This window comes from Fukomys damarensis, unplaced genomic scaffold, assembly GCF_012274545.1.
Source record: "Fukomys damarensis isolate Sample0158 unplaced genomic scaffold, DMR_v1.0_HiC HiC_scaffold_16, whole genome shotgun sequence".
NCBI lineage: Eukaryota > Metazoa > Chordata > Mammalia > Rodentia > Bathyergidae > Fukomys > Fukomys damarensis.
Window position 1 is genome coordinate 125,278,440 of NW_022900928.1, and position 12,618 is coordinate 125,291,057.

Genomic DNA, 12,618 nt, shown 5'->3' on the forward strand with positions numbered 1-12,618 from the left:
TAGCAAAATGTTTGCTTCTTTTAACAAGATTTTGGATTCTGATAGTCTCTAGAATAGCTAATACTGTTCTGTATTCCTATGGATGATATCCAGTAAGTCATATGTGGTTATTCAAAGAATAACCATATTAAATTATACATCTTAAAAGATGGCTACTGTAACTGAGATAATAAATTTTAAGATATATTTAATTTTAAGTAATACAAACCCAAGGTAGATAGTCACATGTGACTAGTGATGATCTTATTAGGCTACTGCATATAACAAGGCTTTGGGTTCTCAAACAGTGAATAGTTCCCCCAAGGGACAGTCAATTGTTGCCTTTAACTGAATGTTGAAACAGAGCTGGCCACTGCAGGCTCTCACGACAATGATTGAACAGTTAATATTGTGGCTGGGGAGACTAATTTCAAGTACCAAGAAGAAATTGGGTGACTACTGCAAAGTGGGGGTAAGGGAGTAGATCTGGAATGCAGAAGGTTATCTGGGTGTCTCTTAGTACACCTATGTCTTGTCATAAAGCGAATAGAAAACTATAACTCAATGTAGGAAGGCCTGTGGATGGACTGGTAATAAGAGATGAACCTCTGGGAATACAGCTCAGTGGTAGAGTGTTTGCTTAGCATGTGTGAGGCCCTGAGTTGACTCTCCAGTACTGTCAGAAAAATATCTATTTTTCAGGCCGGGCATTTAGCTCAGTGGTTCCTCCACCTGCCTCTCAAGCACAAGATCCCGAGTTTGATCCCCGCTACCAAATAAATAAATACTTTAAAAATATCTTTTTTAAATAAAAATCTGGGTCACAATAGGCAAGGAATTATGAGGAGGTGAGTGCTTACTAAAGAAAAAAGAAATACGGAACTGAAAGATACCAGCTTCAACTATGTAACTAATTGTAGAAATGAGGACCACAGTATTTATGAATATTCCTTCCATAGTTTGACATGACTACTTTTATGAAGAGTAATTTTTTTCCCCTCTTCCATTTCTTGACTGCCTAACCTAGGATATACTCATGGAAATGGGATTTAAATATAGGATTCTAAAATAGCAGTGTGACTTGGCTAAAAGAGTAGATAATATCGTAGAGAAATAGATGAAAGGCTTTTATACTCTTTTTGAGAAAGAGACTAACAAATTTGGGGGTTATGGAGGATAGTTCTATCATGTCAGAAATATAATTTTATTTCTTTTTTAAAGAAGGTAAAAATAGGGCCTGGGATTTAGCTCAGTGGTTCTGCTGCCTGCCTTGTAAGCACAAAGACCCGAGTTCAATTCCCGGTACAAAAAAAAAAAATGGTAAGGACAGTTCAAAGAAGCATATATACACACATACACATATAAACACACACTTATGTGTGCAAAGGTGACAAGGATTGGAATATGATGGACTTGTGGGTATTCTGTTCCAGTAATTAGAACTGCCCTTTACAGCAGTTTCTTCCCCTTGTGAATCTTTGTTGGCAATGGCCGGGAAAGACACTGTGGCTGAGATTTGGAAGGTGCCTCATCCCAGCGTTGTCAGCACTCACTGTATCTCCTGCAGTCTTCCGTTTCCCCGACCACACACACACAACTCCCTGGCAAAGAATACAGATTCTTCAGGGGACTCTCAGAATCAAGACTGGAGTTGGTCACTTTCCCTAACAGAGTCATTTTTTGTTCGATTTTTCTTTTAGGGATTATAACTTTTCCACAGTTTCTCATTGCTATTTTCTGAAATCAACTCTCCTTCTTAGCTAGTGACTCCTAGTGACTTGAAGTTCAATACTAGACATAATGACAGAACCCTCAGTAGACAGCTCCACCAACTTCTGCAACTAAGTCTGACCACTGTAAAAACCCTTTTTTGTGTATCACTCAGACTGGTTCATTTTATAGATGCCTCCATGGGTAGAAAATTCTTTGCATATTCCTTTAATCACTAATCAATAATAATCAAAGTCAGAAAAGTGGCTGCTTTCAGGAGGAGGTAATGAATGGAACTGCGCAGTCCTAGACATTCATGTTTTACCTGGTGAAATCACATAGGTGTATTCACTTTATGAAAACTGGCTCAGTTGTGATGTTAAGATTTGTGCACTGTGCTTCTTGCATACTGTACTTTCAGAAAACAATGAAAAAAGTATTCTTATCTCATACTATGTGAAGATTAAATGCTATAACTCATGCTTAGCATAAAATAATTTTTAAAACTAATATGCAGTATTGACTTGTTCTTATAAATAAAAGTAAAAATAAAATTGAAAAGAAACACACTCAAGTATGCAACCCAAGTAAGAATGATGATCATTTCACAGAAGGAGAAAAGTTGAACCTGAAGCCATAACATGACAGGAATGGTGTCTACTGTCTATCTAATATCATACTCTCAAATTCTGATTTGAAGCATATTTTATAACAAACATAAGGATGTATTTATGCACAACAGTGTCCCTCTTTGTTCTCAGCTCCTTTGCCCCTTACTCTATCTTTCTCTCACTCGCTCTTGCTCTCTTGATCCATAAATCTTAAAAGAAAATTGGCATAGTTATTGTCTGATTCATTCCATTAATACTTGAGCTCCCCAAGTAAAGGCACCTCCTTTGTTGTTTTTCTTTTTCCCCAGAACTGAGGACAGTCAGTGACACACAGTATCCTCCCTGAGAATGTGTACCAAGTAAAATGATACACACAGCGTGAATACCCACAAATGGAACAAAAAGCGCTGGCAACCATGGCATGTGGCCCTACCATCTCAACACTGGTGGCATTCATACACGACCCCTGTCCTTGTTACTTTCTTGTAGAAAGCCAGCCTGTCACTGTTACGTTTTAGCTCTATGCAGTCACAAGGGTGATTATTTGAAGGTGGCCAATTTCTGAACACTTGACATTTCTGATATGGTTACCCTTGCACTTTTCTTAATGAAATGACAACACCATAAATCCTTTCTAAAATGAGGTGGAAATGGAGGTGAATAGATAAATAACTAATGAAGGGACCACAGTCCAACTAATTAGGATCACAATATCAGAAAGTTCATGTTAATAAGAAGTGTGTGTCATTTTGCTTTGCATTTATTCATAATCTAGAAAATGGTGATTGGAAATCCTTGTGTCATCCAAAACACTCTCTCTAATAGTCAACAAGACATGACCACTATAAATACTTTAAATTCTATGAGTAAAAACAAAGATTAAACTTAGTTTTGCCAACTAGGCTTGGGGTACTTAGATATCCCCACAACAAATGGGTCCTGTCAGAGCACATAAACATTCAAAATTGTAAGATATGACTTTCAGTTGGCAGAAACCAGAAGAATTCATGCAAATCTATGTGCCCAACACAACTTATTGAAAGTAAGTGCTTGACAATTGAGAGAGGAGACTGTGTCATTGCTTTGCCATTGAAGGTATTTCAGATTTTAATTAGTCAAATGTTACCATTTTCTAAATGGAGATTGTTTTTCTATGGGCAACCCTTTACAAATCCATTTGAAAACAGCTTTTATTCTACTAATCTTGGTGCTGATTCTCTACCAAATTATAACTTGCCATTATTCAAAACATCAATGGTATCCAGTGACCAAATACAGTAATTTTTAAAAATCTCTTTAATAAATATGACCAATTTAAATTTAAATTTAAGGGAGTATATGTGGCATAGATTTTGATTGCTGCATGCTTGTAACTATAAGAATCTTAAATATGTAGATAGCAGGGCATTTAGGTTTTCTTTATGGGAGGAGTAGAAACACATTTGAAATTAGGTATCTAACCTGCATGGTAGGAATGTTCTTTTTCCTTAGCTTGTACGTCCTTTTGGTGTGGCTTACTGAGAGCTGTGGAGAGAGCCTTAGGGAATGTCGACAACTGAACTCAGCCAACCCCCACCACTGCCTCAAAATGTTACTTATGAGATGACCATTGACAATGCGATCCATAAAACAACTGCCAGACAGATGGCACTTTTGAAAGAAAATCTTTCCACATGCAAAACCTATTTGTTCCTATCTTATTAAAGTGAGAAGACAGTTTTGCTGACTCCATTTACACCTGGAGAAACTGAGAGTCAGGTAGATGGAAAACCCACTGTAGATCAAACTCACAGGTAACTCAAGATCCAAAGACTAGAACCTTTCAACTCCTAATCGCTCCATCTTTCCAACATGTGCCACTAAAGAAAGAAATCAAATCCATCTCTTTTGAAATTACTATAATGTTTAAAAAGAACCGACACAATATACATTTTCAACATACACCTTCTATAGTTCACACTAAGTCATATGATGGAGACTGAGAGACTTTGTTAAATTCTCTAAATTCTCTACCCAGGCACAGAATATTCACCCTGGATGTGATCCAAGGTCATTGTGAAAAGTGCCATCTATCATATGATTCCCAGAGGAAATGGGATGTCTCAGTCCAGACCTTATATTGGGGTGGAAGACAGCCAGAAGAAGAAGCATGATGTTCTAGCCATAGCGAACAGTATGTGTAGAGCCACAGTGACAAGAAAGAGTGACACTACCAAGTAAATGAAATAAATCCATTTTGATCAGAACATCCTAAGTGCTGGGGGATTGGGATGGATGCCACCAGAGCTACAAGCAAGGGCCAAGTCATGAAATATTTTATAGATCATTTCTTAAAGACTCTAAAGGCAAGACGGAGCTTTTGAAGAGGTTAAAATGTTTTCTTTGCCTTGTCAAAATGTTTTCAAAGTTCATTTGCAATCTTAAATATAAGAGAAGGTCTCTTCTGGAGCATCTAAGATGTTCTTTGGAAACCTGGCAATTAGTGAAATTGCAAATGGCCATGAGGATATTAGAAAGAATAGATTTCTGCTCCAAAGTTATAAACCTTATTATCCCAGTAATACAAATGTCTGCAGATACAATTCTCTAAGAACAATTAATAAACTCACAGGTTTTTAATTATAATCTATCTGACCTATTCCTACTAGGGATGGAATTTATGGCTTTTCCATTCTACTTGGTTTTATAGACTAAATGGTCTTGGTTATTTGAAATAACTTTAAATAATCTCCCAAACCTGAGTGATATCCTTTGGACCATTAGAAGATGAGGTATTTGCATGCCAAGCTACAAGGTTCAGCTCAGGGTACCTAATATTTGCATAAATAGTCTTAAGGAAGCATTTCAGTGTGGTGCCTTTCATATTTTTCTTTCATTCATAACACTCAAAAGGTGTATAAGTAGATTATTTCTTTATGAATTATCCTAAAACATTGCTTTATATTATTTTTGTTATATAAATAATACATGTTTAGTGTTGGAAATAGAAATAAAAAAGATAAAAAGGTTAAAATCTCATATTAGGCAAATATTTTATTTGTTGGTTGTTTTACAAAAATGAACTTACACCACATATCCTGATTTGTAGTGTTTCTAAATTTTTTTATTTAGTCCAATCTCATTAACATTTTAATGTTTTTGTTTGTCTAAATATATTTAATGACTGTTATTCTCCATCAATGAATAGAACTTAACCAGCTTACCCAGTTCCATATGGCTAAAGGCTTAGGCTTTTTTTTTTAACTATGAGCAGCCTTATATTTTATGATCCATGATTTTAAAAAATCTAGTGGCATAATCAAAATAAAAATACACTTTTCACCCAATATATTTATCAGTCCCAAACCTATTCCACATTAATATGATCAAAATAAAGAGGTAGTATTTGTTTATTCTCTGGATCCACAGTGGGATCAATATCAGATATTTACTGATTTAAAGAAACTGCATCTGTCCACATTCCAAGGTCACCGAGCAAAAGGACAAAGCTGTCAGCCTGAGTGAATTTCCATGGATGCCACAAATAATCAAAGCAAGCAAAGTAGCCTTTAATATTACTTACAGAAATAAATAAGTGGCCTCAAGAAAGAACTTTTTTTTAAAATGTAGTCACTTAGTTCTAAGAATGGAACATCTTGAGCTTTAGGGGAGATTAAAAAAAAATCCCAAAAGATGGCCCTGATGCCACAGCCTCAGAAGCAACCCAAGGGTCTGCATTAGTTCTAACTGACCCAAAGTAGTGCCCACGCTTTCAGCCTTGTCTCTGTGACCAGACCACCTGAATTTGAATCAGAGCCCCACCCCTTACTGTCTAAATTTGTGAACAAGTTATTTTGCCTAACTTTCCAATAAGCACCTCAAAGTTGTTAGAAGGCTTAAATAAATCGATCCCTTAGAAACACTTTCTTCAATATCAGGCTCATAGAACATACTTGGTAAATGTGTGTATGCTTTCTGGAATCTATAAAACTAAATAGGATAGGGAAACAAATGCCAGCTCCCTATGCAGATGCTTCCTCATTTTTCTCACATAGCATCACATTTCAAAAGGAATGAAGATAAGATGATAAATCTATAACCCAAACCTTATTTAAATGGAAAAGTCAGAAGAATAAAAGAAACAGAAGCTGGACACGTTGTTGCATGCCTATAATCCCAGCATTTAGGAAACTGCGGGAGGAGGTTTTCTGTGAGTTTGAGGCCCGTTTGAAGGGCTGACTGAAAAAAGGAAGAGGAAGAGAGAGAGGAGGGAAAGAAAAAGGAGAAGGAGAGATGAGGAGGAGGAAAAGAAGAAGAGGAGGAGGAGGATGTAGAGGAGAAGGAAAGAGGAGAAAGAGAGATGCAGTTGAGGAGGAGGAATAGGTGAAGCTAGGAAAAAGAGGAAAATGTAAAGTGCCTTCTAGAATGTGTAATTGTATCTATGCACCATTAAAATCAATGTAAGAACAAAAAACAAGCTGTAGCTATTGAAATACAATTAGAGAAGAAATGTCCAATATCCTTAGATATATCAGGGCTTAAAATTATCCTAGAAAACAGTAGATCAGCTAGAAGGTAATTTTTGATAACAGCATTTCTAAGTATTAGTTTTGAGAATTAAACTGATGATTTTTAAATAATTTAATTATACAGAATACCTATGATTCTATTAAATGTAATAAATTCCAGTACCTGGATATGATGGCCCATACCTGTAATCCAAACGATCTAGCAGACTGAGACAGGAGGATCTCATACTGAGGTCAACTTGGATAATTTAGCAAGATCTTCTGGGATGTACAGGGATGTTACTCAGTGAGAAGACCCTTGATTTAGTCAAAAGCACTGGAAAAAATTTTCCAATAAAAGCAAAGAAATTAGAGGTACTTTAGGAAATTCTTCAGTATATGGGGATTTTACTTAAAGGTAACACTGATCATTTTTCCTTCTGCTTATATAAAGATCACTGAAGCTAAGTGAAGCACTAATTTAAAAGGATTAAAATGTTATTGGGCTAAAAAAAAGAGCAAATGGATTTAAATGATATTGCCCTGAAAAAATGCATTTCATGTCTGAAAACAGGCTATATAATAACAACTAAATCCATTTAATTTTATTTTCATTTTAATTTATTTTAAATGTATCTATCACCCTTTTATTATAAAAAGAAATGCATTATGATTCCAAATAAATCTTCTTGGGAAGTGAAAAAAATAATATAATTGAAATTTCTAAACAATAAGTATCAGATCATTAACAATTTTCACTCAGTGAGTAGAACTGGTATTAGGTAGCACGTCTCAGGGCCTCTGTTAGAAACAAACATACACACGAGCACACATGGGCATACACACAAAACAACAAAAACTCAAAACACCTTCTTTAAATGTAAAGTATTTTCGAAAGTAAAGTCACCTAAGGCCCTACCTTCTTCTTCAGATGGTCTATAGTAACACTTCTCTATAAATCCTGCATTGAGCTTATTCCATTCTCTCCCTATCTCTCTGTCTAATAAATGACAAATTTAAAAAGAAAATTCCATTAGAGATAAGAATAGAGAAGGTTTTAGAAAACCTAAGGACAGCAGCACAGCTGAGCAGCCACACAAAGAATCAGGAAGAGGCCACCAGAAACTTGCTGTCTTGGGTCTCACTCTTTCCTCTTCCTTTGGCACCGTGTTGTTTCCTCTCTGCTTCTCTTCGCATGCCTGTTTTGTTGTTGTTTTGTTTTGTTTTGTTTTGTTTTGTTTTTAATTTATGTCCCAGCTTTGGCTTTCTCTCAGTTCTGGAGTTCAAACATTCACATTTTATAACCATCCTAGGTAAATTAACTTCGCTTCACCCCGATACCAAACTCTAGGAAGGAAGACTCCGCCTGGACTCGTTCATTTAAGGAGTTGAAAAGCTCGTGCTGTAGTTCTCAAGGAAAGAGAGAAGCGGATTTGGGAGACATCGGGACTTGAGGCACTGTAGTGGGAACATCTTTGTGGAAAAATAAATCTGTCAGTATTTTATTTATTGACTTTAAAATTTTAGCTCTATTGACACATCATTGACAGAGCGTATATTTAAGATGTACAACTGTTTTATGTTTTGCATTCTGCAGAAATGGCAAGGCGTTCTTGAACATTCTTTAGTTTACAAACATAAAAACTATTTGTAATTTCATTATAAAATGCAATATTATGAAATGACTCCCAAGATCGCGTTGGTTAACACATTTATCATCTCAGGCAGCTCTTTGGGGGAGAGGAGCTGATGGAAACGTTGAAGATGTGCTCTCTGTAAAAAGGTCACACATAAGGAACAATATTGCTAACCATAGGAACAATTCTGTATGCTAGATGTCTAGAGTTACTCAGTTTCTAATGGAAAGACCTTACCCCTGGCTGATGTAAGCCCATTCCTCCCTGCCCATCGAACTCTTGCCATTCTACAGTCTGTTCCTACAAGTTTGACATTTTTCAGATTCCACGTACAGGTGAAACCATGTTCTGCTCTATTACTTTTCATTTCACTTAGCATGAGATTCTTAAGGTTCACCTAAGCTGTCCAAATGGCATAATTTCCTATTTTACGCATGAATAATAATCCACTATATAAAGCAAGCCCCTAATCCCGTATTGCCACTGGGCTTATTAAAGGAAATACAAACACAGTGCTGTACACAAGGAAGACACGACGTGAAAATGAAGATCCAGCTGGTGCTTCTACAAGAGAACCTGGAATTCTCCAGAAGTGAAGGGCAGAGCATTTAAATTTCTGTCTCATAATCCTCAGAGGGAAGCAACCCAACCTACTGACACACTTCTAGACTTGAGGATGATAAAATAGATTTTTCTTCTTTGAGCCACACAGTTTTGGCTACTTTGTTATGGCAACCCTAGAAAACTGACGCAAGTTTCTTCCATGCCGTTACACATATCCATATTTTCTTTCTTTCTCTTGCTGAGTTTTGTTCTACTGTGTGGATTGCCACAAACCGTCTATCTGTTCCAACCACTGAAGGACATTACAGTTGCTCCTAGTTGAGGGTAATCACAAATAAAGCAATGATAAACATTTGAGAACAGATGTTTATGGGATCATAATTTTTATTTTCTCTTAAATAACCAAGAGGAAAATTACTGGGGCCTTTGCTAATAGTACAACGAAGAATATAAGAAATTTCTGAACTATTTATTAACAATGGCATGTATTTTACAGGCTCTGCAGCTTTGTGAGAATTTGTCACTATAATTCTATTTTCTTTTTTACTCTTCATAGATGTAGAAAAGTGTCCTTTGTGATTTCGATTTGTTTTACTATATTATTAATGGTATTGGGCATTGTTTTGTGTGCCTAAATATCATTCCTCTTGTTTTGTTGTTTTTGGGGTTTTATAAAGGATTTGTTTAAATCTCTTGCTCATTTGTATATTTGGGTTGTTTGCTTTCTTATTGTTGAATTTAAAAATTATATATGTTCTAGAAACACATTTTTTAATCAATATTTTATTTTTTTCTTCATCTGTTATCCTGTTATTTTCTAACTCCTTCTAAAGAACAGAAAATATTATTCTTAATGCAAATTAAAGTTCTTAAGGTAAATTTCAGTTTATCAATTTTTATTTCGTGTATCATGATTTTGGTCTTAAATCTAAGAAATTTTTGCCAAATTTAAAGTCACAAAGATTTTTAAAAATTTGTTTTCTTCTAGATGTTTTATAATTTTTGGCTTTTTAACAATATGATAAATTTTAGTTATTTTTTGTATGCTGCAGTTTCTTCAGTATCAGTTCTTGACTTGCTGAATTTTAAAATGTTTAATTTCTATATTTATATGAAATATGTCTACACATTTCCTTTAATGTTTTCATTTGTTTCTGCTATCAGGACAATGCTAACTCTATGGATTATGCTGGGAAATATCTCTCCTCTTTAACTTTTTAGAAAAGTTTTGTAGAATTGGCATTCTTCTTACATGTTTGAAAGATTTCACAGTAAAGTTATGTGGGCTTGAAATTTTGTTTGTGGGAAAATTTATATAATAAATATAAATTGTTCATATAGACTGTTCCTACATCTAATTACGTGTATGTGTATAAATCTGGCATATACTTATAAATATAAATAAGTTTATAAATACAGATTTCCTGGAGAAATTTAATAGTTTGTATCTTACAAATAATTTGCTCACATCACATAATTTATAGAATAAATTGAAATAAATTTGATCATAATTTTCCTAATTATCTTAATCACATTTGTAAAAATTCTACAGAGATCTCCCTTCTATCATTCTTGAAATTGGGAAATAGTATCTTATCTTTTTTTACTGGTCATACTAAAGATTTATGAATGTTAGTGATTGTCTCAAAAAACAGTTTTTGCTATAGCACTCTGAAAAGAGAGATCGAGGAGGATATAAGAAAATGGAAAGATGTCCCCTGCTCCTGGGTAGGAAGAATCAACAATGTGAAAATGGCCATATTACCAAAACTACTATACAGATTCAATGCAATACCAATTGAAATCCCAACACTACTAGACTTCACAGAACTAGAAAGAAGAATCCAAAAATTCATTTGGAACCATAAGAGACCTAGAATAGCAAAAACCATCCTAGGCAACAGACACATGGCAGGGAGTATAACAATTCCCAATTTGAAACTATACCACAAAGCCACTGTGATAAAAACAGCAGGGTGCTGGAAAAGAAACAGACCTGAGGATCAGTGGAACAGATTGGAAAACACAAAAACAACTCCAGATGCACTCAGCTACCTCATCTTTGACAAAGGAGCTGACCATCTTCAGTGGAGGAAAGATAGCCTCTATAACAAATGGTGTTGGAAAAACTGGATCTCAACCTGCCAAAGATTAAAACTAGACCCTTATCTGTCACCATGCACTAAATTAAAATCCAAGTGGATTAAAGATATAAATATAAAAACAAAAACACTAAACTTGCTGGAAGATAAGTTAGGCAGAACTCTGGAAGACACTGGCATAGGAAAAGACTTTATGAACAAATCCTCAGTAGCACAGGAACTAGTAGAAAGAATCAACAACTGGGATCTCATCTTATTAAAAAGCTTCTGCACTGCAAAAGAAACCATCAACAGAACTAAGAGACAACCTACAATGTGGGAAAAACTGTTTACTAGGTGCTCCTCAGACAAAGGACTACTATCTAAAATATATAAAGAACTCAAAACAACCAGCCCCCCCAAATATAAAGACCCAATTCAAAAATGGGCATCTGAAGTGAACAGACATTTCTCAGACAAAGAAATAAAAGCAGCAAGTAAATATATGAAAAAGTGCTCCACATCGCTGGTCATTCGAGAGATGCAGATGAAAACAACACTGAGTTTCCACCTCACTCCACAAAAAATGGCTGCTATCAAGAAATCACACAATAACAAATGTGGTGCCATTGTGGGGAGAAAGGAACCCTTCTCCATTGTTGGTGGGAGTGCTGACTGGTGCAACCACTATGGAAGTCAATATCGAGATACCTCAAAGAACTCAGATTAGAGTTTCCATTTGACCCAGCCATTCCTCTGTTGGGTATCTTTCCAAAAGAATTAAAAGAATCATACCACAGTGATATATGCTCACCCACATTTATAGTGCCACAGTTTGTAATAGCTAAAACTTGGAAACAGCCCATCTGCCCATTAGTTGGAAACTGGATAAAGAAGATGTGGTTTTTCCATAAAATGGAATACTACTCAGCCATAAAGAATGAGAAAGTAGACTCATTCATAGGTAAATGGGTACATTTTGAGGATATACTCCTAAGTGAAATAAATAAGTCACACATATGCAAATACCGAATAGTTTCTCTGGTGTGAAAAACTAAAATAGTACTCAAGATCCTAAATGGACAATTAGCAACATGAAATAGGAAGAAGAGGACCAAAGGTGTAGGGACAGTGAGAAGGATAGGGAAAGGAGAATAAGGGAAAAGGAAAAAAATACGAAAAAATGTAAAAATGGAATTAAAGTGTTTGAAGGTGGGGAGGGAGAGGAGGGGTTAAAGGGAGGGTGGGGACAAGGGGAAAAAATGGGAACCAAGACCAGGCATGTAAAGGTACAAGATCCCAGTAATGCATATAATTGTACTGTCTACCTAGAATGTACCAATAAATTCAATTTAAATTAAAAAAAAAGATTAAACAGAAAAAAACAGTTTTTGATGCTAACAGTTTTCTCTACTACTCTTCTGTTTTATATTTCATTGAGTTTTTTCACATGTTTCTTTTGCTCTGTTTACTTTAAATTTAACCTGCTCTTAATTTTCTATATTTAGAGATGCTAAAATTTTCTCTGATTTGTGGTTGCTATCATTTC